Genomic DNA, 27,147 nt, shown 5'->3' on the forward strand with positions numbered 1-27,147 from the left:
ACTTTTGGAAACAACTTGACAAGTGCATGTTTCTGTCCCAAATTGATCTGTCAATTTAGATCACCGATGCCAAAAGCCAGAAAAGCAAAGTTATCAGGAAATCTCAAGTAAATTAGAACCATATCCTCCAGCCACAAATTCTCTTATCCCTCAGTAGACAAAGCTAATGTTCCAGGAGTGTAGCTATTGAGTTGGTAAAGGAAATGTCACATCCTGAATTCCGTTGGGAAATATGGCAAGCTGAATCTACAAAACACAAAATTTAGAGCTTACTTTTAAAGACACTGTTCATGAAAGTAACTTTGGCTGCCATTTATAAAGACAATAATCTCACTAACAGTTAATAAGTGTTCTTTGTTACCTTTGTTTTTCTTTTTGGGTAACTATTTAAAGCTTTCATATAACTGACTCCAATAAGAATGGATATTGAAATATCAATTATGTAATGATAATATAACCCAATAAACAAAAACAATTAAAATTTCTGCTGCCTCCATTTTTAAAAACATTTGGGTTCTGGCATAATTTTGTGACATTCTTATGTTTTCCTTCTCTTCATGCAAAATTACTATACTTATTTTAAATGATAATGTATTTTAAAGATACATATATTCTCTATGTTCGAAACCTGTGATAAAAGTATTTTATAAGAAGTTCAATATAATACCCTCTGCCTTAGGGTGGAGTAGATTAGAATGTTAGCAGGGTTGCTTCATAGGTAATTTGGCGGGATGCTATTTGGTTAGAGAAAAACCTATACTGACTTGAAAAGAATGGATTAGTGGATATGTAAAGGAGATGGGTATTCTTTCTTTTGTCTTATCTCTACACTAACCATAAAGTAATGATGATTCTACGGCTATACTCTTGGGATTTAGAAAGTCAGTCAGTATTTCTTTGATAGAAATGTTACAAGGTAGCATAAGATATTTTTCTTTTCTGAGAAGATCAAATCTCTAAAAAGGCATCTGGAATATCAACTCCTAAGCTGTCCAGCAGCTCCAAAGTTAAAGGACTAAACATGGTGTAAAAGATAACATCTGAAAGGATTCTATCTTGGTAGACAAAGAAAATGGCTGAGATCGCATTAGCAGGGTTTACTTTCCAACAGCTGCAAAGAGAGAACAAAGTCATGTAGGAAAAAAACAAACAACAGACAACAGCAACAACAACAACTCCTGTATGGATCAGCTTCTCTGGAGGAAGGGTACTAACAGCAAAGGAAATGGTTGGAACTTGGAAAGCACTGGCAGAGACAACCAACTTAAGAAGACAATGCTGAGATTGGAAATAGCTGTAAGCTATGTAAGTTCTATTCTATTCTATTCTATTCTATTCTATTCTATTCTATTCTATTCTATTCTGTTCTATTCTATTTTTTATTTTTGAGACGGAGTCGCACTCTGTTGCCCAGGCTGGAGTGCAGTAGCGCGATCTCGTCTCACTGCAAGCTCTGCCTCCCGGGGTCATGCCATTCTCCTGCCTCAGTCTCCTGAGTAGCTGGGACTACAGGCGCCCACCACCTTGCCTGGTTTATTTAATTTATTTATTTAATTATTTATTTATTTATTTATTTTTGTATTTTTAGTAGAGAAGGAGTTTCACTGTGTTAGCCAGGATGGTCTCGATCTCCTGACCTCGTGATTCGTCCATCTCGGCCTCCCAAAGTGCTGGGATTACAGGCGTGAGTCACTATGCCCGGCCATAAGCTTTGGTTTTAACAGGCAAAAGCCCTTGTTAGCATATGCCATGCAGTCCAATATGTATATATTCCAATGTGTGTATATTGGACTGCATGGTGTACGCTAACAAGGACTTTTGCCCGTCAAAACCAAAGTTAAAAGGCAAAGACCCACAGAAGCAGTTTGAAGCTATTTTTCCTTGATAGACAAATGGAAGCAAAGAGGTATACTGACATGTGCTGCTTTCAGTTTCGGCATATTCTGAGTTAGATGTCTATCCTCTATGTTTGATTAGCACTGTGCTAGTATACTTATCACTTTCTATCGTAGTTGTTGGTTTACCTCCCTCTCCAATCAGATTAGAAACAGACTGATAGCAAGGTGAAATCTATTATTTCTTTAGCCCCAGTGCCTAGCAAAGATCTGAAATCTATTATCAACTATCTATCAAATAAATGAGCCAGGTTTAACACTATTATCCTGAGAGAGACAAGGTAATCAACTAAACATCCAAAACCAAAATAATATGTGTTACTCTTGAGTAAAACCTGAGGTAATATGGAAGTACATGGAGTTAATATTAATTCCAATTAAATGTAAAAATGTTTGGCACTTTAATTAGCTACAGATAAATGAAGCCTCATAGGTAAGTGTAAGTGATGATTGTGTATGAGGTATTTTGAAATATTGAAACGCTTTTATGAGTGCTTCCAGATAACTTTACTGTTTCTAATTGGAAGCCGTTAACCTAGAACTCAAGAAATCATTGAGGATCAAGGTCTAGAGTGTTTCTGACTCTGGACTAATGCTGAGCTTATGAGTGAATGTCAGATGATGCCAATCACAGGATGTAAAAGCTGTCAACAATGAAAAACAAGGCAAGGGCTTACATCTCATATCACAGTTTTTTTTTTATATATATATAGTGAAATAATGTATTATGTGCACTTTTGTTTACTGCATTTCTAGACATTACTGTCTGAAACAAAAATTTGCTGAACATTGCACCTGCAAGCCAGTGACTGCCCCCAAGATGAATCCACTTATTTTAAATGGCTTTATTTATAGTTAAGGTAGTGACTAACACCACAACTTGATTAGGGAATATCCCCTGAAAAAAAAACTACTGTATGTATCTTAAGCGTATTTATCTGTGTGTAATAAGACCATGATTCAAAAATCATGTTCTGAAATTGATAGGTCATGGTGATCAATTGGCTAGGAAGATAAATTGGAGAGCAAAAGTAGTTTCAAGAAACAGGTAAATGAAACAGTTGAGCCTGAATTTGCAGCCCTTACCTTGGAGAGAATAATAGAAACATAATCTGTATAATTATTAAGAGGCAAAAATGAAAGGCAATTGAGTGAGGGAATTATAATTTCTATTTTTAAAGCATAGAAATGGTATTCCAAAACTTTTACCTAAGAGGTTGTTTTTGTTTACAGAATAATAATTAAAACTTTCTCACCTTCTTTTTGGATAATTGTAGAATAGAGAACTGAGAACTCTAGGAAATATATGGTACAGTGAAGAAGAAAACAATTATCTTCTTTTTATTTGTGCCAAGCTAGATCTTTGATGCTCTTGCTTCATTCACTTCCTCTTTAATGACTAGGCCTGCCTTTGAATCTTCTGTCCACTGAAGAATAGAAAATATAGAATCCTTTATTAAAATCATGTTGAGAAATGTAGATTGATCTGCTTAACTTTAGTTTGATTTAATATGAGAATGAAAAGAATTTCATGTGTCCCAAAACCTGATGCTAAAGATATTAAGAATTTTGGAAATTGCTAAACATATTGTAGCTTGGACAACATGATTGACAATATAAGAATCAAATTGAAAGATAACTGTGTCAAAAGTTGTGACTTTTTTCATTCATATTTTTCCTAATGGAAAATAATTCCTTAGGCTAACGAATACTGACAAGATTATGGATTTGAAGGTATTACTTATGAGAACTCACAAAATAGAATTACCTTTATTTTATTGTAGAGTTTTTTTTTTTTTTTTTTTTTCCCCAGAAGGGTGGTATCTGACTTTAACACAATGTAATTGTTTAATTATATAATTCTTGCAAATACCGTTAAGTGCTATCTACATTCAGATAAAAATAATGGAAAAGCTCTTAATATTGTATAATATTGGTGGATATGAAATGTGACTTCTTCTAAAAACTGTATATGTAGAATATCATCCATTTTTGTTAAGCCATATTTTCTTCATTTGTGGACAGGATATAAGAAAAATCTATTAATGCAGGGTTCTTATGCATACTGATACATTATTATCAGAGAAGTGTAGAGTCATTTTTGAATGCAATATTTGGATCAAAAAGGTCCATACAAATGAAAAATTGAGAATCATTTTTGAAACTGAGACAAAGTTATTAGAGAAGCAAATAGTGAGTGTATAGGTCCTTTTTGAGTTTATTTTGTACTTACATGGCTTCTTATTAGTTACTTAAGTAAATCTAATTTGGGAGTAATCAGTCTATTATTTAAGAACATTATATACACTGTTAGAATTTGGAATTTGGGGATTATGTTGAAACTAGATATCTACTCTTCAAAATGTCACTGTCCTCAGAGTTTGGAGGATTGTAATTATATCAAAGCCAAAATTGCATGGTGCAAAGTTAAAAAGGGAAAAAATAAAAAACAAAACAAAACAAAAAAACTCTACTGCAGTAGAGAAAAGAGATCAGAAAGCAGTCTCAACCCAGTCCTGCTGAGTGTTTCTAAAGGAGATCTCTCAGGTTCTTGGTAAAGGCATTAAGGCATTCCTGATTTGTACACCTGACAAGAAGCTTTAAAAAAAAAAAAATGCATCTTAAAGGGACAAAGAATTTACACGTTTCATTGTCGTTGTTGTTGAGATACTCTCATTCTGTCACCCAGGCTAGGGTGCAATGGTACCATCTCAGTTCACTGCAACCTTGCAACCTCTGTCTCCTGGGTTCAAGTGATTCTTCTGCCTCAGTTGCCTGAGTAGCTGGGATTACAGGTGCACGCCACCACACCCTGCTAATTGTTTTGTATTTTAGTAAAGATAGGGTTTTGCCATGTTGCTCAGGCTGATCTTGAACTCCTGACCTCAAGTGATCTGCCCGCCTCGGCCTCCCAAAGTGCTGGGATCACAGGCATAAGCCACTGCACCCAGCTTGGATTTACAGGTTTTCTAAAGTAAAGGGTCTAAGAGAGGAAAGAGACCTCTGTGATTAAGCCATCTGGATTCTATAAGGGTTGGGATGAGAAGGAGGTCAGATACCTAGAGGCAGGAAGAAGCTTATCTAAAGTTTACTCAAGCTTAGGAAAACATTAAGGCTGTCTTGATAAATTATAAGCTTTGTAAAAAATCCAAAATGGACTTCATCATTGATCTGATCTTAGGTAGTTTACTATTTTTGAAAATATCAATTAAGACCATAATACTTTATTAACTTGAATAATATGATTCTTACTAAATATGTATTTTTATATCCCATATATATTATTTTAAAATATTTTCTGGTGATTTGAATGAATTGCAAATGTTCATTAATTCTTCATTTTCAGGAAAACAAGGATCAAAGTTCTTAGCATTGCTTTTTTTAAAAAATTAGACATAATCTATTTCTGCCACCTTGAATCCTATATATTACCTACATAAGTTATTGCAGGATTGGGATAATTAAATTATTTGCTGTATTTATAGTACTCATAATTGGATATAGTATATGCTGTATAAGTGTTAGCAAATCTTTTTTTTTTTTTAAATTCTTGTTCATGCTGTTTTTTTCCTTTCTCCTTCTTCATTAGAATGTTATTTTATTTTTGTTGTTGGAATCATCATCATCATCATATTTTATGCCTGACAAACTTGTATTCATTCTTCAAAATGCATAGTGTAGAACACATGGACAGAGGGAGGGGAACATCACACACCAGAACCTGTTGGGGGGTTGAGGGAAAAGGGAGGGAGAGCATTAGGAAAAATACTGAATGCATGCAGGACTTAAAACCTAGATGACAGGTTGATAGGTGCAACAAACCACCATGGCACATTATACCTATGTAACAAGCCTGCACGTTCAGCAGATGTATCCTGGAACTTCAAGTAAAATTTTAAAAAATAAAAAGAAAAAGCAGAGTGTAAGGAAATAGTCTTTGGCATTTGATGCATGCGAAATCTCACTGTAAAGGTAATTGATCTATGTGAGCCTCTCTTCACATCTAAAATGAAGATAATAGTAATTATTTCATTAAGTTGCAAGGATTAAGTGAGCTTAAAAAAAAAAAAAAAGAATCCAACATAGGTTCTGTTTAAATGCTGGTTTCTTCTTTCCCTCTTTTTTTCTATAACTGTAAAGATTTTTTAGATTTTACATTACTATTTAGCCCTACTACTAAATACTCAAAATTCAATTTGTAATTCTCTTTTTACATTCAGTACCGTGGAAAAGTACCTGGCATATGGCAGTTATTTGGCAAATGTTTATTAAAAACAAAGAAAAAGAAACTGAGGTGAAGTGAACGTTTTGTTTATTCTTCAATTTGTGCTTTGACCGTATATTTTAGGAGTGTGCTGCCAGAAGCTGAACATGAATATGGCATATGCCAATATGAAACTTAAAATATAGTCTTCAACTGTGAATACCTCATACCTTTCACATAATATATCTTCAATAAAGGTTTCTGAAAGGGATGGGGTAAAGGAGAAAGAGGGATGAAGGTACTGTGGGAAGAAGGGTGTGTGAGAGAGAGGGTGGGAGAACAAGAGAGGAGAATTAAAAGGAAAAGAACAGAAAAGTCCAAAGAGGATTGAAAGAAATACGAGTGACAGACAGGAAAGTGAAAGGAATGCAGGAAAACAAAACAAAAAATCAGTAGGTTTCCACTGAAACAGCGTCTCTCCTATTATACTCTACATTCTGCAAAGACTTCTGTCCCCAAAACCTAATGCCTGCTACCACCTTCTCTGCCCAGCCTGTCTTAGCTTACTTACAGTTGTCATTATCTGCATGTGTACAGATATTTCTGACAAACTTTGGTTCAAAAATGTCTGAAGGTATTTTAAAGTGTTTTATAATCCAAACACAATTTTATGAATCTCCTAACCATACTGTGCTTTTCCACTTCCTTTTACATTATCTGTCCTTATTATTTCAAAAAAGATAACAGGTATTGAAAATATAAGTGGTTCGTAAAAATTGTTGCCATTTTGTTGATGCCAGTGTGTTGAGTCTACTGGAATTTACATTAATTAATTCAGACCCCGTCTCTCAATACTGCCACATTGGGGATTAAGTTTCAACAAGAGTTTCACAGGGGTCAAACAATCATTCCATAACACATTGGCTTCCTGTTTATGTTTGAGATGAAATATACCTTCTGTACTACCCCCACAGACCTGCCGACATTTTCTAAATGGAAGAAAGCCATAATTGTTTTTTTTTTTTTTTTTTTGATAGAAGTGTGCTGAATAGAACACATGTAAGAAAATAAACTAACTTTAAAAATATTGATACACAAATGTCAGACACTGAAATAACTAAAAACAGGAAGTTCACAAAGTACCATTGTAGGGAGTTTCAAATTAATTTTAGGTCAAAGTAAATAATTCTCTGATTCATACGGAAATCTGAATTAAAATTCTGGAAATACCATCTCAAGCAAGAAAATGTACTTAGTATGCCATATTTATTATAAATTAAGTAAAGTACACATTTATCAATCTGCATTAAAGTCTTCTAGTAGTTGAAGGGTTTAAGAACCAGTTTTATAGGAAGTTTCAAACATTAGAAATATTATTTAAGTTATATACACTAATAGCTATATTATTTAAAAATCTGTTAGCAGTATGAATATCTAATTTCTGGTTACAATAAAAATATTGCTTTTAGAGGATTAAAATACATGTAGATACTAAACTAATGTTGAAAATTATGTATGTTTTACAACTGATTATAAGACAAATTATTTGTTACTCTTCAAACTCCATATTCAAATATTGCACTTTAGGAAAGCAATTTTTCAAGGGGGAATTTTAAATGTGACAAAATCACTGAAAAAATAAATATTTAAAACTAATTATAATTTTCTAGAATCAAACGTAGAAAAAGGTATAATTTTTCAATGCCTATATGAATATGAATCTTGGCTAAATTTAAAATTGTTTAATCACACTTCATTTCTACTATCTCAAGATTTCATAATGTTACATTTCTATTTAATTAAAAATGTTTCATGAGTTATAAAACTGCTGAGTTTTCTAACTTTCTGCTCTGAGCATTAATATTTTTGTTCCAGTAAATATCTAGAATCCAAATTTTTACATTTTTATTTTTATATACATGTAGAATAGAGTTACTGTACTGGTAATATGTACAAGGATCAACATTTTTGTCTGTGCCATTATGCAATTTTTTTCAATTATTTTATATTGTATGTGATTCTTAACATATAACTTACTTTACAAATGTAACAACTATTTTTAAAAAGTCTATGCTCTGAATTATCATTGTTTTCTTTGAAAAAAAATGTGTGTATCCATATGCTTTGGAGTTTTTAATAATGTTTTTACTTAAAAGTTTTCACATCTGGCATTTATTTACTTTGTTGACACTTTACATGTGTTGACATATCTTGTAATTCCAAAGTAAATGGTAGAAACATTTACACACCTTTCCTATAGGGACCCGCCATCATCCTGGGTCTTAAATGTTTATACAAATAAAATCATAAGGAAAATGATCAGCCTGAAGTTAAAGTAACTCAGAATATAGAAAATAAGCTACTTTGAACAGAAAGTAGCATAAATTACAGCCAAAAGAGCATCCACAGGAAACTCCTATCTATTTGAAAGTTGTATGCTGTTTCCAATGGTTTTGATGTTACTCTAGTCATTGAAATATATGTGCTTAATTTTATAATATACCTATCAATGTTTTTCCTCCTCTTATATGATCTAAGATCTTAGAACATTTTAACATCATTTATCTCTATAAGCTTCTTTGCAGCAGTTATTTTGATCTTAATTCTACTTTGCTTTTATTCTTTCTCTTGAACTCCAAAATATACAATGAGAATTATTTTATATCATCAATATTTGTTTAAATTCACTCACGTACTATAACCTTTTGGTGTTCTTTAAATTTTTTTTCTTATATCTCAATAATTTCATCAGGAAAAAATTTTCTTCTAATTAAATATCCCATCTTCAAAGTTTTTAGAGTGAGATGTCTGCTTGTGGAAACATTTCTCAATTTTTGGTTTTCTGAACACTTTTTATCTGACTCTGTTTCTTGTAACATATTTTTGTGAAGAAGTCTGCTACCATCTGTTGGCTCTTTGAAGTAAATTTATCTTTGTCCCTCTGCTTCTAATTTTTTTTTTATCATTGTTACTCTAGAAGTTAGCTATAAGGCATTAGTTTATTTATGTATTTCTTTTTATTTTATTTTTTTTTTTTGAGATGGATTTTTGCTCTTGTTACCCAGTCTGGAGTACAATGGCACAATCTCAGCTCACTGCAACCTCCGCTTCCCAGGTTCAAGTGATTCTCGTGCCTCAGCCTCCCAAGTAGCTGGGATTACAGGCATGCACCACCATGCACGGCTAATTTTGTATTTGTAGTGCAGACGGGGTTTCACCACGTTGGTCAGTTTGGTCTCGAACTCCCGACCTCAGGTGATCCACCCGCCTCAGCCTCCCAAAGTGCTGGAATTACAGGCATGAGCCACGATGCCTGGCTATATATATTTCTTGAAATATCCTTGAAAGAAGGAAACTACATACAGACAAGCTCCACATTCAATCTGGCATTTTATCTGGTGCACATTGATATAGAGAAAAAAATTAGTTTGGAGCTACCAAAACACCTAGAATTTGATCAGGGAGACAGAAGATACATAATTCTGCAAAAGAAGGATTCCAAAGTTCTTCCTGGAAATATTTGAGAGCACTCACCTAATAACATATGAGCTTCATATGTTCATGCTGAGCACTTTGCTTGTTACCTTGTAGACATTAGCTCCTGTTCAGCTCACATCTGACTGGAAAATATAAGAGGTCATACAGTACTAGAGCCATTAGAGTTCTAGCCTACCCTTGGAAATTTATGTAAGAACCCAGAAAGTTTTATAGAGATAAGGACACCACCTTTGAATCAGAATATAACCCTTGAATTAAGAAGACAACAAAAATAAAGTCATCCTAACTAATCATAAATAAAGCTTAATAAAATACAGAAGATCTGTTAGGGTTTTATTGTCAGAACAAATCAGTACCATATAAAGAAATAAATTATCTCTCCTTTTAAGGTAACATTGAACATTGACAATATGCAGAATTTCAAAAAATGGACCAGCTATGTAAAAAAAAAAAAAAAAAAAAAAAACAGGAAAATGTGACATATACTTAGCAGCAAAAGCAGTCAGTAAAAGTGGATTACCAGATGAGACCGATTTTGAGTTAGCAAAAGGATGTAATACAATTGTCAAAATATATTTAAGGAAAGTAAATAAAAATTTGGACATATGAAGGAATAATTTTGAAATTGCAAAAGAATGAAAACTATAAAAAGAAAATGGAAATGCTAAAAAAGTACAATAAATGAAAGAAAATTCATTGAATGGGTTAAACGGCTTATTAGACAGTAGAGAAAAAAGAATAAGTGAAGTCGATGACAGATCAATAGAAATCTAAAGTGAAGATTCCAAAATAATAAAATAATAAAATGAAGATTTAGTAATATATAGGAAAATATCAAGTAATACAGCAATGAGTGTGGTTCTAGAAGACAGAAAAATAGAGAAAAATATTGAAAGTAATAATGTCTTAAAACTTGTCAAACTTGTGACAAATATCAACCTATACATCTAGAAATTCAGTGAAACACACAAAGATAAAATATTTTAAAGAAAATATTAGCAAATTGAATCCAATAATAACTATAAAGTATAATCCATTACCATGTGGAACATATCTATTGAATGCAGGATTGGTTTAACTTTTGAAGAGCAATTAATCCAAAATGCAGCTCTAATAAAAGAGAAATATTATGAGTACATCATTAAACAATCTTTAATACCTAGTCATGTTAATAGCTCAGAGTAAAATGAGAATAAATGAAAACGTCCTCTAGCTGATGAAGTATTTTTTCTGAAAAACCTAGAGCTAACATCATATGTAATAGCAAAATATTGATGCATTCTTACTAAGATTTCAAATAAGGCAAGGATGTGAGTTCTCATTGCTTTATTTAACATTTTATTAGAGGTCTTCCCAGTGCTATCCAGCAAAATCATGACTGAAAAGGAAGTAAACCTCTCTTTACACACACATGAAATGATTGGATTTGTGAAAAATCATGAGAAATCTATTTAATAAATGTAATAAACATTCAATTTTTTTCAAAGTCACTGGATACATGGTCAATATATAAAGGAACAATTGTATGTAATAGCAATAAACAAGTGGAAAATTTAATTGAAGCACAATACCATTTGCCATGGTATAAAAACAATAAAATCCTAGCAATGAATTCAGTGGACAGCATGCAATGTATCTGCACTAAACATTAAAACCATTTCTGGGAGAAAGTAAAGAAGGTCTAGGGCAAGTTAAATCACTTTCACAGATTGGAGGATTCAATACTGTTAGAATGTTTGTTATCAAATTATTCTATAGATTCAAAGAAACCACAATAAAAAATCCCAACAACCAATTTGTTACAAGTAGAGTAACCAATTATTCTGGAAATTCAAAGGACCTAGAATAATCAAAACAACACTGAAAGCAACCATAAATTTGGAGGACATACATTGCCTGATTTCTTATAATAAGAATTATATTTATGTATTTAATATATAAAACTACATAAAATATAAATTTTAAATTTAATATAAAAATGCAATAAAATAGTATATGTTATATAAATATAATATAAAAATGTATTAGATATATAAATATAAATTTTAAAATATAAATATAAAATAATAGTATAAGACTTATAATATATCTTTATTAATCAAGACAGGGTGTTATTGACACAACGATGAACAAGTAAAACAACAGATCAGAGTAGGAAGTCTACACTTACTCTGTAGAGATGCGCAATCTACTTGGCTTTCAACAAAGTTGTTGTGATCATTTAATGGTAAAATCTCACATCATATAAAAAATATTTTGGCATGGGTCATGCATACATGCAGAGTGATTAAAATAATAGTTTGTAGAAGAAAAAATAAGGGAAATAACTTTGCACCCTTGAAAACATAAGCCGCAGCCTAGAAGAAAAGTATTTGCTAAAAATCTATATTAGTCTGCTAGAGCTTTCATAATAAAATATCACAGAGTGGGTATTTCAAACAACAGAAATTTATTTTCTTATAGTTCTGGAGGTTAAAAGTCAAACGTCAAAGTGCCACCAGGATCGGTTTCTGATTAAGCCTCTCTTCCTGGCTTGTAGATGGCTGCCTTCTCACCGCATCCTCATATGGCCTTTTCTCTGTGCCTGTTCAGAAAGGGCAAGAAAAGTCTAGTGTCTCTTCTTTTTATGAGGAAACCAGTTTTATTAGATTAAGACTTTCGTGACCTCATTTAACCTTTATTACCTCCTTATACATATTTCTAAGTACAGTCACATTGGTGATTTTAGGTTTCAGCATATGGATATTGGAGGACACAGTTCAGCCTGTAACACCATCTCTTTGACAAATTGTATGTAAAATGCATAGAAAAATCAAACCTGATGAAAAAATGAGCAAAATCTACATAAACGCCTAGTAAGAATATCAAAGGGTGCTATTTCATAGGGCAGCAGGGAAATAAATAATTGAAACCACAATGAGCTGTGACTATGGCCTTTTATCTACTAGAAGGCTTGAAATTAAAACAACTGATAACAACTCAATTTGTGGAGGAAGTGCAGCAACATAAACTCTTTTAATATACTGGTAGTGTATACAATTTTCAAACATTTTGGAAAAGTATCTGGTAGTTTCCTACAAAGCACCATGATGCAGCTAGGTATTTACTAAAGAGTGAAAATACATGTTTATAAAACTACTTGTACAAGGACATTTAGAAAGCTTTATAGATAAGAGTCAAAGACTAGAAACTACCAAATGTTCATTAATAGAATAATGGATTTAAAAATTATAATATATTCACAAAATGGAATGCAATAATACATTCAGTAATAAAATCAACAACATGGATATATCTCAATACTATTATGGTGAGCATAAGGAGCCAGTCGGGTGTGGTGGCTCATGCCTATAATTGCAGCACTTTGGGAGGCCAAGGCAGGGATATCACCTGAGGTCAGGAGTTTGAGGCCAGTCTGGCCAACATGGCAAAAACCCATCTCTACTAAAAATACAAAAATTAGCCTGTTGTGATGGCATGCTCCTGTAATCTCAGCTGCTCTGGAGGCTGAGGGAGGAGAATCACTTGAACTCAAGCGGAGGAGGTTTCAGTGAGCCAAGATCCCACCATGGCACTCTAGCCTGGGTGATAGATCAAGACTCTGTCTCAAAAAACAAAACAACAACAACAAAAACAACAACAACAACAACAACAAAAAGCATACTATTTGTGCCATTGTGATGAAGTTACAGAGCAAGCTAGATTTATTTATAGGAAAGAAATATAAACATAGAGGGCTTGGGTAGAGAAGAGCTTCACAGGAAGGGGTCATAAGGAAATTCTCTGGTGATGGAAATGTTCTATATTCTGATTTGGTTATTACTTGCACTGTGCATTCATGTGTCAAAGCTCATCTTAATACATACTTACGAGTTTTGCATTTCATTATATGTAAATATTAACATTAATTCATAAACATAAAATATTCAGTGGTAAGTTTTAGCAGGTGGTTTATGTATTTGAGTTTTTAGCTCTTTGATATGACATTAGTGATATACATTTTTCAAAAATAACAATGTTACATTTATTTAGAGATTAATATTTACGTTATGTATTTCACTATTTTACATTTATTGTATTAATTATGACAATATATATACATGTTCTATAGTATATGATTTCATAGACCAGAATGCCAACTTCAATTAGGAAGACATTTTAAAAATATTTCATTCATTTACAATATATCTCCAATATCTACAACAGAGCTAGGGCATAAAATAAACACACATTAAATATTAATATGTGCTTATTATTATATTATGAATGATGAAATAAAACATAACTTGGAATTTTTTTTTTAACTTAAAAAAATGCAATGGACTAAGCACTGAAATCAGAAGAATATGCAGCTTATTTAGAACAAAATTCTACCTTTTTCCCTTAAACTGTCCCTTAACATTGTCATCTCTCCTGCTAATCCTGCACTTCCCTGGATCCTTTCTTTGTGTCTCTGCCTCCACTCACTGCTGCCTCTGCCATAAGCCTTCATACTCCAGCTGCTACATACTGCTGCTTCTATCCCTGAGGATTCCACAAGCATTATTCTTCTGTCACTGATATGGTTCCTATTGGCATATCAAAAGTAATAGCTATATGAAGAAAAATCTAGAGATGCAGTAGCAGCAGCAGTAGCAGCAACAGTCTATCAGGATGTTTTAATCTGGAATAAATTTCAGAATAGATGAATTCAGCATGATCATTAAGATAACCATTATAAGTAACACTATCAAATCCTTTAATAGTGTTTTATTTCACATACATGGTATTTGTTCTTCGAAAGTCCCAGTGATGTTAAAATGAACAAATTCTGGCACAGATTTGAGCATTTGCTCCACACAGCTATCTCAGTCTAGTGTGAGCCATATGTGATGCCCAAGCTTGCAAAAATGCAACATTCTTAGTGACATACTCTTTAGTAGACCCTTGGTGCCTTGGGAACAGGAATTTTCAACTGGCAAATGAAGATGTATTGGCATTTTGAGCATTACAGGGAAAGAAAAAAAAAGAGATGGAATTAAAGTTAACAGAGACATGCTCTCAAATCACAACTGTCACAAAAGCATCATTCTATAGTGAACCATCAATCCTAATTAAAGTGTAAATTTTACCCACAAGAGTGTCACAATTTATAAAACTAAAAGTTTATGAACAACTACTCAAACTGACTTAAAAATACCCCAGTACAATGAGAAGATCTGATGGAATAGGAAGTAATTTCTATGCATGTGAACAATGAAAATGTGCGAAAAATATATCATAAAATTTATCAAAATAATTTTTATTATAAATTCATCTAAAAGAAACAATGTTTTATAACTGTAGAGAAGGTTACTAAAAAATGGAAAAGTAGTGTCAGAAAGTCAAACAGATTAGTCAACAAAAAATTAGATTGTGGAGAAAATATTCATTTTGGGTTTTGCAATAGTGCTAATGTCCCAGGGGAAAAACAAATGGCTGAATAGCCTTCAGACTCTAATGATAAAATGAAATAATTTATGTTTTAGGACTTTGTAATGGGTTATGTATATGTACATCAACTTAGACTGTGTTTTCAAATTAAATACTCCTGGTTGTTTTTGTATGTTTCATAGTGATAACATTTTTGAAACTGCATATTAAAAATATATTACTAAACCTTATTCCATTAGCCAGTGTTCTGAATATGCATCATTTAAAATGAAGTATTCTAAAAATTTTGATCTTACTTAAATGAAACATAGGGAGCCATGAGCTTTACAATTCCCATTTCCTGAGTTGTTTATTGTAACAATATTTTCATTGATATATTTTTTAATTTCTGTTCAAGTATAAATTAATGTAAATCTCTCTTAAGCAATAAACTATGCTTACTATTTACCAGATGTTACAATTACTCCTACAGAGATATTCTTGCTGAAGTTAGACTATACATTTGAAGTGATAGAGGCAGGTGTCTCCCCTGTATAAGAGTAATGCTACTCCTCCAGCCTGGATGACAGAGCCAGACTCTGTCTCAAAAAAAAAGAGTAATGCTACTAAGAATTACTAGTAGCATTACTACTACAGTACTACTAAGAATGTATCTTTTACTTTTTTGAGTTAAAAAGATGATGATGTTTCCAGTTAAAAATGTGCTATCATCTATCTATGTATCCACGTATCTTTCTGTCTGTCTATCTTAGTTTCAACTGCTATAACAATGTTTCATAGAGTAGGGTGGCTTATAAAAACAGGAATTTATTTCCTCACAGTTTTGGAGCCTGGAAGTTTGGGATAAGGGTGCCAACATAATCAGGTTTTGGTGAGTGCTCTCTGCGGACCACCATTTTCTTGTACCTTCACGTGGCAGAAAGAGGGCAAAAGAATTCTAAGTTCCTTTTATAAGGGTGCTAATTTCAATTATGAGGGCTCCACCCTGCGACCTAATTTCATCCCAAAGATCCCATCTAATATGTCAGACTGAAGGTGAGAATTTGTGTGTGTGTATGTGTGTTTATGTGTATAAATGTATATGTATATATGTACACACATGTACATACATACAGATAAATAAGAAGCTCTTTAGAGAAAATGTCTCATCTTAGAGAATACTTATATTATCCTAAACAGAATATTGGTAGATATATGAATTAATGTTATTGGAAATTGGAGGAAAGGCAGTCTTGTCATACAGTGGCAAAGAACTTATCTGAATTGTGTTCTAATCTTTTGTGGAAGGTAAAATATGTGAGTGATGTCCTCGGATATTTAGCAGAATAGATGTATAAGCACAATATTGAAGGTGAGGCTGGATTTTTCCTTATTGCTTATAGTAAAATGTGAGAGAAGATATACAACTTGAAGAAATGCTTAAGCAAGATGAAACCAGGATGTGAAGGTTTGGAAAATTATCAGACTAACTATATTGCAAAAAATGGAAAGTGTGTCCTAGAGTGACCAAGTGTGTGGATGGAAATTTGCTCCTTAAAGAGATTACCTATGGATTTAATCAGCCATCTCAGCTGAGGACAGGAACGGAGATGGAATCACATCAGCAGAAGCACTGACAGCTGGAATAAATGAAACAGAGAGAATTGGATGTAATAAAGGAAGGCTGTCAGACTTCTGGGACTCTCCAGAACAAGACAATAGAATTAACTGGCTTCAAACATGCATTATCCTTCAAGAAATAGGAAGAATAGCCCTGAAAGTGATTCAGAGATCACCAAGGTTGCTACTCCCATCACATACCCAACAAGGCAAAGATGTTTTCTCTTTGGTCTCAGAGGGAGAGGGCCTCCTCCTAGGTTTCAGCAGGCCAGAATGTCATCGCCCGGTACCTCAGAGGCAGGGCTGCCCAGGCCACAGGGACGGGGCTTCTGTGCAAAGTAGGAGAGGTGGAGCTATCACCCCGGTGGACCCAAAGGGCAGAGCATCAGACCAAAGAGGATTATTCATGAGCCTTGAGATCTAACGGAATTTGCCCTTGTTAGATTTTGGACTTGTTTGGGACATCTAACTCCTTTGTTCTTTCACATTCCTCCATTTTTGGAATCAGAATGCCTACCCTGTACCTATCCTAGCATTGCATTTTGAAAGCATATAACTTTTCCGGTTTCACAGGTTCATAACTGAGGAGGAATTTTGCCTCAGGATGAATTATACTTTGAATCTCACCGTTATCTGATTTTGATGATGTTTCGATGAGATGTGAGACTTCGAAATGATGCTGAAATGAGTTAAGACTTTGGGGGATATTGGGATGAGGGTGAAAGCATTTTGCATGCAAGAAAGACATAAGCTTTGGGTGGGGGCAGAGGACAGAATGATATGAATTGAATTTTATCCACCCAAAATTTGTATATTATAGCCTTAACTCCCAATAAGGCTGTATTTGGAGTTAGAAACTTTAAAGAGGTAATTGAAGTTAAATGTGATCATTAGGGTGAGGCCTAATTCAATAGGGCTGCTGTCCTTTTAAGTTGGTAAAGAGACAAGAGCTCTCTCTTACAGAGAATGACCATGTGAGGACACAGCAAGAAGGTGCTTTCTACAAATCAAGGAGAGAGAGGCCTCACCAGAAACCAACCCTGCTGGCACCTTAATCTTGGACTTCTAAACTTCAGAGCTGTGAGAAACTAAATTTCTGTTGTTTAAGCTACACAGTCTGTGATGTTTTGTTATAGCAGCCTCAGGCAGACTAACACACATACATAAATACAGACTAATGCATGTGTGTGTTTATATATTTCTATATACATGTCAATATAGAAACATTTACATATATATGGAGAGACAGAGGAAGAGATGGGAAACAGGTAGACTGGGGAAAAGATTTGCATCTAGGTAGAGTAAATGCATGATTCAAAAATAAAAGCAGATTTTTTTTCTACTATATATTAATTGTTTACTCTCATATATTTTGTGAGTCACCTTATGATTCAGTTAATCTGATAATCTTCTGGACCTCAAAAAAATAATTTTACTACACCATTTGAAATTTCTGTAAGCCGAGAGATACATATATGATATGCATTATAATTCTCTAATATATTATCAACTCTGAGAATATTAAGTTTGATCTATAGGAAGATAGATACCAGTATCTGTGTGTGATAGAATTGGTGCTGTCTTTTCAGGGGATAGAACCAATAAATCTTTATATTTTAGCCTTTTCATTTTCAAGTATGTATTATTATATTTTACAATAATGATTTTGCAAAGAATTGAAAGCTTGTAAACATAGGCTTTAATCAAAAAAGAGTTTATTTGGTATTTTATAGAGTGATTCAATGTTTCCTTTAAAAAATACCTTGTTTTCTTTACTGATAGTTTAATAAAATCACTATAATCCAATAAGGAAAGACTAGCCTACAGAAGACAAAACAGATCATGAAGAACAATTATAAAAACTTAAAACATGGTTTTAATTATTATCAAATATTAAAGAACTACTTAAGCAACTGGTCTTTGAGGAACCAAGAACTTGCAGAGAAGAATTATACCAAGCAGTGCCCAAATTTCTGTGCCATCTTTCCCTTGCTTATTTGTGTAAAGGGTCTAGGTACTAAGAAGTCAATCAGAGCCTTGGACAGTACCTTGGGATAAGAAAAGTGAAAATAATGATTGATGTTTACCAACATAGCCAGAACTTGAGTCACCAAGATCCCCAAAAGCAAGAGGAACGCTAAGAGGGGAGCCTCACACTTGGCACTTTTCTAAACATTTGCTGATATTTTAATTTTAGCCAAAATGCTAAGAAGCTGAATGGAGGTTTGCCAATTTCATGGGTAGCAGAGACAAACATTTAGTTCAAGACCTGCCAAAGAAGATGGGCTTCAGTAAACACTTCAGGCTTTCAACTGGCATTAGAGCAAACCCAAATAAGCCCATTTGCAAAGGCAGAAATCCAGCTTTGAATCAATCTTATTACAGGCTCAGAAAAATTGATTTGCTTCAACCAGGTGTGGTGGCTCATGCCTGTAATCCCAACACTTTGGGAGACCAAGGCAGATGGATCACCTAAGGTAAGGATTTCGAGATCATCATGGCCAACATGGTGAAACCCAATCTCTATTAAAAATACAAAAAAAAAAAAAAAAAAAAAAAAACACCACCAACAACAACAATTAGCTGGGCATGGTGGCAGGTGCCTGTAATCCCAGCTACTAGGGAGGCTAAGGTAGGAGAATTGCTTAATCCCAGGAGGTGGAGGTAGCAGTGAGCCAAGATCGTGCCATTTCACTCCAGCCTGGGTGACAAGAGCGAAACTCTGTCTCAAAAAACAAGCAAACAGGAGGGATTGCATTGGGAGTTATACCTGATGTAAATGATGAGTTGGTGCAGCACACCAACATGGCACAAGTATACATATGTAACAAACCTGCACATTATGCACATGTACCCTACAACTTAAAGTATAATAATAATAAATAAATTTTAAAAAAAAAGAAAAGAAAACAAGCAAACAAACAAACAAACAAACAAAATTATTTGCTCCTACTCTCCTACCTCCTAAAAACAAAAGAGAATCGCTTATGGCTGAAAATACCTACATTTAAAAATCTCAGATTACCTTTCTAACTTTTCATACACAGTATTCAACATTTTCTCAAAACCTAGCAGATTTAAAAGGACACAGGACTATGTTACTGAAACCCAGTGATTAAAAAAAAAAAAAAAAAACCACACACACACACACAAAAACAAGAACAAGGGTTATTGGACTTTCTAGAAGTATATTTTTAAATAACTATGATTAATGTATGCAACAAGGTATATGATAAATAATGTCAGCAGATTTCTTGCATTGATAGTATGAATCACATGGTAATTCTAGAAATAACATTAATAACATAGAGTAAGAGTTAGTGAACAGGAAGATGAGTCATCAGAAAATGGAGTAGATAACAGAAAAAAAAGCCTTGAAAATACATTACAAAGAATACAAGATTTATTAGACATTTTCAAAAGGTTTAGCATCTCTTCTAAATACCCCAAATAAAAGGAGAGAGAGAAATAAGATAAAGTGAGGTTAGGTAAGATGATACGATGTGAGGTAAGAGAAGAATGAAGCAAACACATTAAGTGAAAACAGTGGCTAGAAATTTTCCCAAAAAAATCAGACAAGAAAGCTCAAAGTTAAAAGGAACTATGTACCTAAAGCAGAATATATACAAATGAAACCTCAATTTGCTGAAAATCAAATACATAGGGAATATTTTGATTTAAACAAAAGGCACATTATCTTTGAAAGAGCAACAATGTCATCGATAGCTGACTTTATAACATAAGTAATGGAAACTAGAGGATAATATGACGCTGTTACTAGAGAGCTAAAAAATAAAACTGCCAAACTAGAATGCTGCACCTAAAAGAAACATCCTCCAAATAAAAAGAAAATAATTTATGTCAAAACAAAAATTGAGATAATTTGTTTCAGCTATTTCAAGTAAAGTGAGTTTTTTTCCTGCAAAGGAAAATAATTACAACTGAAAACACAGAAATACCGGGAAGAATAAAAACCAATGATAATGGTAGATAAATATAAAATTAAAATGCATGACAATATAACACTGAAGCTAGGAACTTAGGAAAAAATAAAAATAGATAGTGGGGCAAGTGGAGAGAGGAATTCTATGGTCCTTTTGTTGTTTAAAGTGAAAAATGTACCAATTTATATAAATATATTAAAACAAGGAAGCATGCTATAATTTTTAGGCTAAAAGTAAAAGTAAAATATGTAAAAATACGCTAATAAAGGGGAAAATAAAAAAAGAATTTCATGGGTTCTAAGAAAGATAATCAAATGAGCAAAAAATAGAAATAATGAAAAAATAAAGTGTTAAATTTAATGTCAAATATATCTGATTTTTATTAAATCTGAATAGATTAAGCACTCCATATAAAAGTTGAAGTTTAAAATAATTAATAGAAAAAAACCTGATTGATGCTGCTTACAGGAGATACAATTGAAAATAAATATATACAAAAGTGAAAAGTGAAACAATAATAGAAGATAAGCTCCACAACCCCAAGAAAGATTTGATAGAGTAATAATATCAGATGATGACACATTTCATAATGCTACAATAACTTATCCAAGGGAAAGATTAGAATGCTAAGTTTGAATGTACCTAAAGAAAATAACTAAAAATGAAAATAGACAAACTTACCATAATAATGGGAGATTTTAACACATATCATGTTCTTGTTGAGGGAAAAACAACAAAAACCATAAGTATGTAGAAGATACCTCAATATCAACAACAAAAAAATCACCCAAAATGTTAAACATGTTAAATAATAAACACATTCCTCAAATTTCTCTGTATGAGTTAGAAAAACCATGTGGTTCTTTTGCAATATAGTGCAACTCTTCATGGGCTACACTTTGCACTTCACCTTTTTGGGTCATCTAGGATTTGAGTCTAGATAGAGATCTAGAAGCAAGGTGGGTGATGGGGGTGGATTCTGAGTAGAATTAGCAAAGTCTTGCAAGGCAACTCAAAGTCCATTTGATTGCCTCAGTTAAAGCAGATTTAATGTCCTCAAACAGGTGTGGAAGGGCTGCTGCCAAAGATGACTGCAGAATTTTGAAATTCGGTGTCCTCAGCTTCATTAAAACTGCTCATATGTCCCACTCTAATTTTGAGGATTCCGTTTCTTCCTCATCAGTGCCCTCGTATTAAAGCAGACACCCTTTGATTTTGGAAATTGTATTTTTGTTGAAATTCAGCTACTTACAGGATGAGAATATGGGTTAAGTTTGCTACAGGAGATAAGGGTGTGTGGGTGTGTGTGTGTGTATTTGTGTGTGTGTGTGTGTGTGTGTGTGTGTGTGTTTCAGGATAGATAGAGACATTTTCAGATCATGTATGTGGTACTTGAGCTGAGAATTTGAAACCCTGAGCTCATCCTTTTCTGTGCCCACTTTGTCCAGAACAATTAGGAGCAATCAGCTAATCTTATTTTACTTGTTAGTTTGATAGAATGTCCTAAAATATCAAATACATGATCATCCAGAACCTTTCCTCTTGTATTTGATTAGGAGATATTTTCAATTTTTTAAAAATATTTCCATTGTAATCAATGGAGACATTTTGCATAGTTTTCTTGCCACATCACACCACAAAACATCAGTGTTCTCTTTACTACTAGAAATAGAGCAATTGGTACCTTTGTATCTAACCAGATTGAGCACCAATTCTAGAAGATCCCAGAATCAATTCAGAACATTTTTTCTGAAGAGTCTGTTCTTCTAGAACCATTCCCAGTACCAAAATTTGTATCACTCAGCATTCTTTAGAGAAACAGAACCTATAGGTGTGTGTGTGTGTGTGTGTGTGTGTGTGTGTGTGTGTGTGTGGTGTGTAGAGAGAGAGAGAGAGATTTTAAGAAATTGGCTCTGTTGGAACCGAACTGTCGATTCCCTCCTGGGCAGGGGTCGCCGCGAAGGATCACCGACACGAGATTCACAGCAGAGAGTTATTTATTACTAGCGCGCTAGGGTCCCAAGCTCTAAGTTGGCCCTGGGACCCCGACTGCTTGTTACAGGCTGTTTATATAGGCAAACACAAGTTCAAACACAGCTTATGGCGTGAAATTTAAACAAAGCTTAAGGCGCAAAATGATTGGGTCTAGCTATGGCCTGAGCAAGGTGTCTTATGCTAATTGGTTAGAGCAGGACCTTATGAGGTTTTTTTTTTTTCCTGGAGTTGTTGATTCCGGGAACTTCGAGGCAGGGTGGGACCCCCGGAATTGGCAGGGTGGGACCCCATGAGGTTGTTTCCTGGAATTGGCAGGGTGAGACCCTATCAGGGTGGGTCCTTATCGAGGCAGGGTGGGACCCTATCCAGAGCCACCTGGTGTTAATTTTTTCTATATGAGGCCTAGTTTCTAAGTTTTATGAGGCCTAGTTTCAGCTCTTGATTGTAGGGCCTGGAAAATCCAACATTTGTGAGGCAGGCCAGCAGGCTGGAAACTCAGCTAAGAGTTGACGTTTAGCTCAGACTGGCAGTCTGGAAACTGGGAAATGATTTCTAAATTACTGTCTTGGGGCAGAATTCCTTCTTATCTGGAACACCTCAGTTTTTGCTGTTAAAACATTTAACTGACTAGATGAGGCCTACCCAAATTACTGAGGATTATATCTTTGCTTTAAATCAACTTAAGTGTTAAGGTAGAGTTGTTTAAAGTAAATATTAGTCCTATCTACAAAATATCTTCACATCTAGACTAGGGTGTGACCAAAGAGACACGTTATTTGTCTTATTCTAGCCAAATTGATGTGTAATATTCATCATCACAGAGTATTTACTTAGAAGTAAAATCGGGAGCTCAAAAATGGCCATATATTCAAATAGGTGTCACATGTGCTATTGCGTACTCAAGTCAAAATTCCCATAGAAATAGTATATTTGTTGTGAGGAAAGCAACTGAGAGGGCAGGGCAGCAATGGTCAGCAAAGGCCGATAACAACTCCAGAGATGGTTAAAGGAATGATGTATGATCTGATGAAATTATACCATCCATAAATGTGAAAATTTGTTCATTATTGGTTATTATTATTACTTGAATATTGTAATTAACAGGAGAAACACACTTTAATTATGCCAATTTGATTATCAAAGCAAACCTGGAAAAGTTGAATTATCCTCTTTACTTTTGATCATAATTATTGAATGACATAATCTTTCTAATTGACTTTTTAAACTGTAATAGCAAATAAAGACTTAGAAAAAGGTGAAAAGTGCATTGCCTCTCAGTAATCCCTGGTGTAATAAAAAAAGGTGCTATCAACCCTATAATATTGTTAGGACTTTTCCATTTCCTTAATGTTTTCTTATTTTGGCCTTTATTCCCCAAATTTGTCGAGAGCTAAGTGGAAATTCCCACTGATAAGCTGCAATTTAGACATGAAAAGAAAAGTTGTCACCAAATGTCCTTCACAATCAAAATTCCAATCAAATGAAATCCTATGAAAATGAAATATTTAGCCTTTATTTTGAGATATATTAAGCATTTAAAGGACTAGTTAATTGTATAAATATGAACAAGGGGGAGCTGAGATCCTTTTGAGGATTATCACATTATACGATCAAAAGGAATGCATGATTGGCTGCCTGAATGTGTTTTCTATCTGAAACCACAAATAATGGCTTTGGAGGCAATACGAAAGGACTTAGAGAGTGAACTACAAGACTACCCATGTTTTTCCACAACTTCAGTATTCTCTTTGGTTTTTGTTTTTTGTTTTGCTTTCAAAGAAAATAATTGGATTAGTCATTTAAAATGGGTTTATAAGTTTGCATATGAAGATGTTTTCAAAGGTAAAGAAATTTTAAGAAATAAAAGATTTTCCAGTTTTCAGGTGCTCTTAGACTGTTTCCCTTATTTGCTATTAGGAAATCAGTAGCTTTAATTTCAACTTCTACTAAGAAGGGCTACAATAGAAAAATTTAAAAAGATACAGTGTTTTTCAGTGTCATTTTATTTCCTAATTTTCCTAGTGGTCCTTGTTTTTGCTGTCACAATGCTAATTTATTTTTGTATTTTTTTCAGCTTATTGTGATGTTTTTTTTACAAGGTGAGGCTGCTACTGTAATATGAAGGGCTATAGGTTAGACATGAATATATTACATCCTTGAGAATCCAGTTACCTTAATAAAAAATTTATATGAAAATGTTTTAGGTGACATTTGACTAGCAACAAAATGTAAAAATAATTTTATGAGAAATTTAAGGTGTTTTGGCAGAATTATCCTCTAAAATGGGTTGAGAAGTTGAAAAGTGATGCAGAAAATCTAGTGTTCTCTTTGGAGTGTTATTTTTCAAAAGGAAAAGACAATAAAAATCAACTCTATTCCTAGAAATAAAACAATATTTTATGAGTCTTAACCATAAAGGGAAAAAATTAAAATAATCTCTTGACTTAACTTTATAGAGAAAGTCCTTAATTTCTAAAATGCACTGCTCTATCTCCATGTAAAACATAGAAAAACCTCTCTAGTTACCCTAACCACTCTTATTTTAAAGCATATGCTTTATGATTTACTCAAAGGCATTATTTATAAACTTATTTATATTATTTACTTAAAATGTAGCATTTACTAAATTTATACCCATAACTTTTCATAGGTTATTCAATATTCTTTTAGCAATTTCATTATCATGGATTTTTAGTGACTTTTTTTCCGTTCCAATAAACTCAAATGAATCAAAAGTTCACAGTGTCCCTTGCTCTTTATCAGCAGTTTAGAGAGTTAACAAAATGTATTAGTTAATGAATTTCCCTTAAGGTCATAAATATAAAGTAAAATGCACAAATCAATTGTTCAAACTTCCAAAATATCACATATTTTGTATCACATAATACAACATGTATAGAAAGTTTTTTTTTTTTCTCAGAATAATTGGAAGCTACATAATTTCTTATTTCTTTTGAACTTAAAGTTCTGTGGATATTCCTCTAACACATATGTTTCTGTATTCTAAATCTATTTCCAGCTTGTCTAGAGTGGGAATAGTGCCTAAGAATCTAAAGACCAAACTGGCACCACAGAGAGGGAATGAGCATGTCCCTCCTGTTTGTCAGTTTTCTTTCATATTGTATGTATGTTCCATATGTTACACCCTGCTGCCCACAGGCAAGGAAGAAATAATGTTTATACTCCTGAGGGAATTTTAAATGCCGTTTCAAAGAATTTCTTTTGTATCCTGCCACCAAACTATCACAACATATGCAGTTCCAGTTCTATTTTCCCCACTAGAAAACCATCACTATGCTTGAGTGGGTAATATAAACTCTATTCCCTTAAAATCACTAGAATTCTTAATCATTTCTCATCATCATTCTGGCTAGTTGTTTTATACTACTATTTGAAAAATACTTTTCTAGTATAACTTGAGCAGAAAAATCATAGCAGAAAAGAGAAAGCCAATCTCTACTAAAAGGAATTTACTTTAATACAGGCAAAGGCCCATCAGGTATCAGGTTCTTATCTCAGCAGGACACATATCTCATTCTCACTCTCAGTACATTTTGGATGTGAATGCTTTGGTCACCTCATCTAGGAACCATCAGATAAAATGGTCTTTTGGTGGCCATTTGTCGAGATAATTTCCTCCTAATTCAAGAATATCTTTGAATATCTTGAGATAACTAATTCTTGAGTTGTATGAAATATTTTTAGTGAAGTGCACCTTAGATAAACAACCAATGTTTAATATGTTCAAGCCTAGAGCCCTAAAAAATGACTGTTTTTTGTTTTTTTTGGTTTTTTTTTTTGCAGTTTGAAGGCAGGAAGACATAATGCCTAACAGCCAACAGCCAAGTAGCAGTACTAGGTCTGATTAGAACATTTTTTCTTCTGCTTATTTGCCCATTTTAGGCCCTTTTTAGTAACAATGAACTAGTCACTATAGAAAGGAAAGACTTATTATTACGTGACATTCTAGAAAAGGTAAATCTAAAAGGAAGGTAATTATACCAGTAGTTGCCACATTCTTGGAGTGATGTAGGAAAAAAGGAGAGACTGCAAAGGGTAATGAAGACCCTGTTTCGGACAATGGAAATATTTTTCATTTTGATTTTCGTGGTGGTTACACTATTATGTAAGTTCATCAACATTCAGTAAATCATACACTTTAAAAGGACTGAATTTCACTATATATAAATATTACCTAAATAAACAAAAAGGGAAGATTTACAAAACTTTAAACTCATAATAATGGAGGGCTCCACCTGTGTAGAATTAAAATAGAGAAATACTAGACTAGATTGGGTGCATTCAGGGTGGTAGGGTTATAGTAGAGATTTGATCTTTATGATTTATGATACATATCACCTAATAAAATGGTTGATAGAATGTCAGGAATCACATCCTGTGTTTTAAAAATTTAGTGTAAAAGCCTCATATAAAGCATGAAAACAATATGCAGAATGTATGCATGCCTATACACTTTGAATGATCTCCTTAGATTCGTCTGGATTTTGCCCATTGTTCTGACTCCAGTAATACAATATATAGATTATTGATGGCTGCCAAGCTGGCCAGATAACACTATAGATTTGAGTTGGTTTGCCAA

General features: G+C 33.4%; 1 protein-coding gene across 7 annotated transcripts in view; it reads left to right on the plus strand.

Annotated features, from left to right (window-relative positions):
• Positions 1-27,147, plus strand: part of LOC105473258 (MGAT4 family member C) — a 935,225-nt gene that overhangs the window by 677,758 nt on the left and 230,320 nt on the right. For 2 of the 7 annotated variants that reach the window (XM_071071338.1, XM_071071341.1), the window contains one exon: positions 17,572-17,688. The exons of the other annotated variants lie outside the window; for them this stretch is intronic. The gene's annotated coding sequence lies outside the window, so the exon portion shown is untranslated. The remainder of the gene's footprint in view (positions 1-17,571; positions 17,689-27,147) is intronic. 7 annotated transcript variants of the gene reach the window in all.

The sequence above is a fragment of the Macaca nemestrina genome, chromosome 10 (genome assembly GCF_043159975.1).
Source record: "Macaca nemestrina isolate mMacNem1 chromosome 10, mMacNem.hap1, whole genome shotgun sequence".
Taxonomy (NCBI): Eukaryota; Metazoa; Chordata; class Mammalia; order Primates; family Cercopithecidae; genus Macaca; species Macaca nemestrina.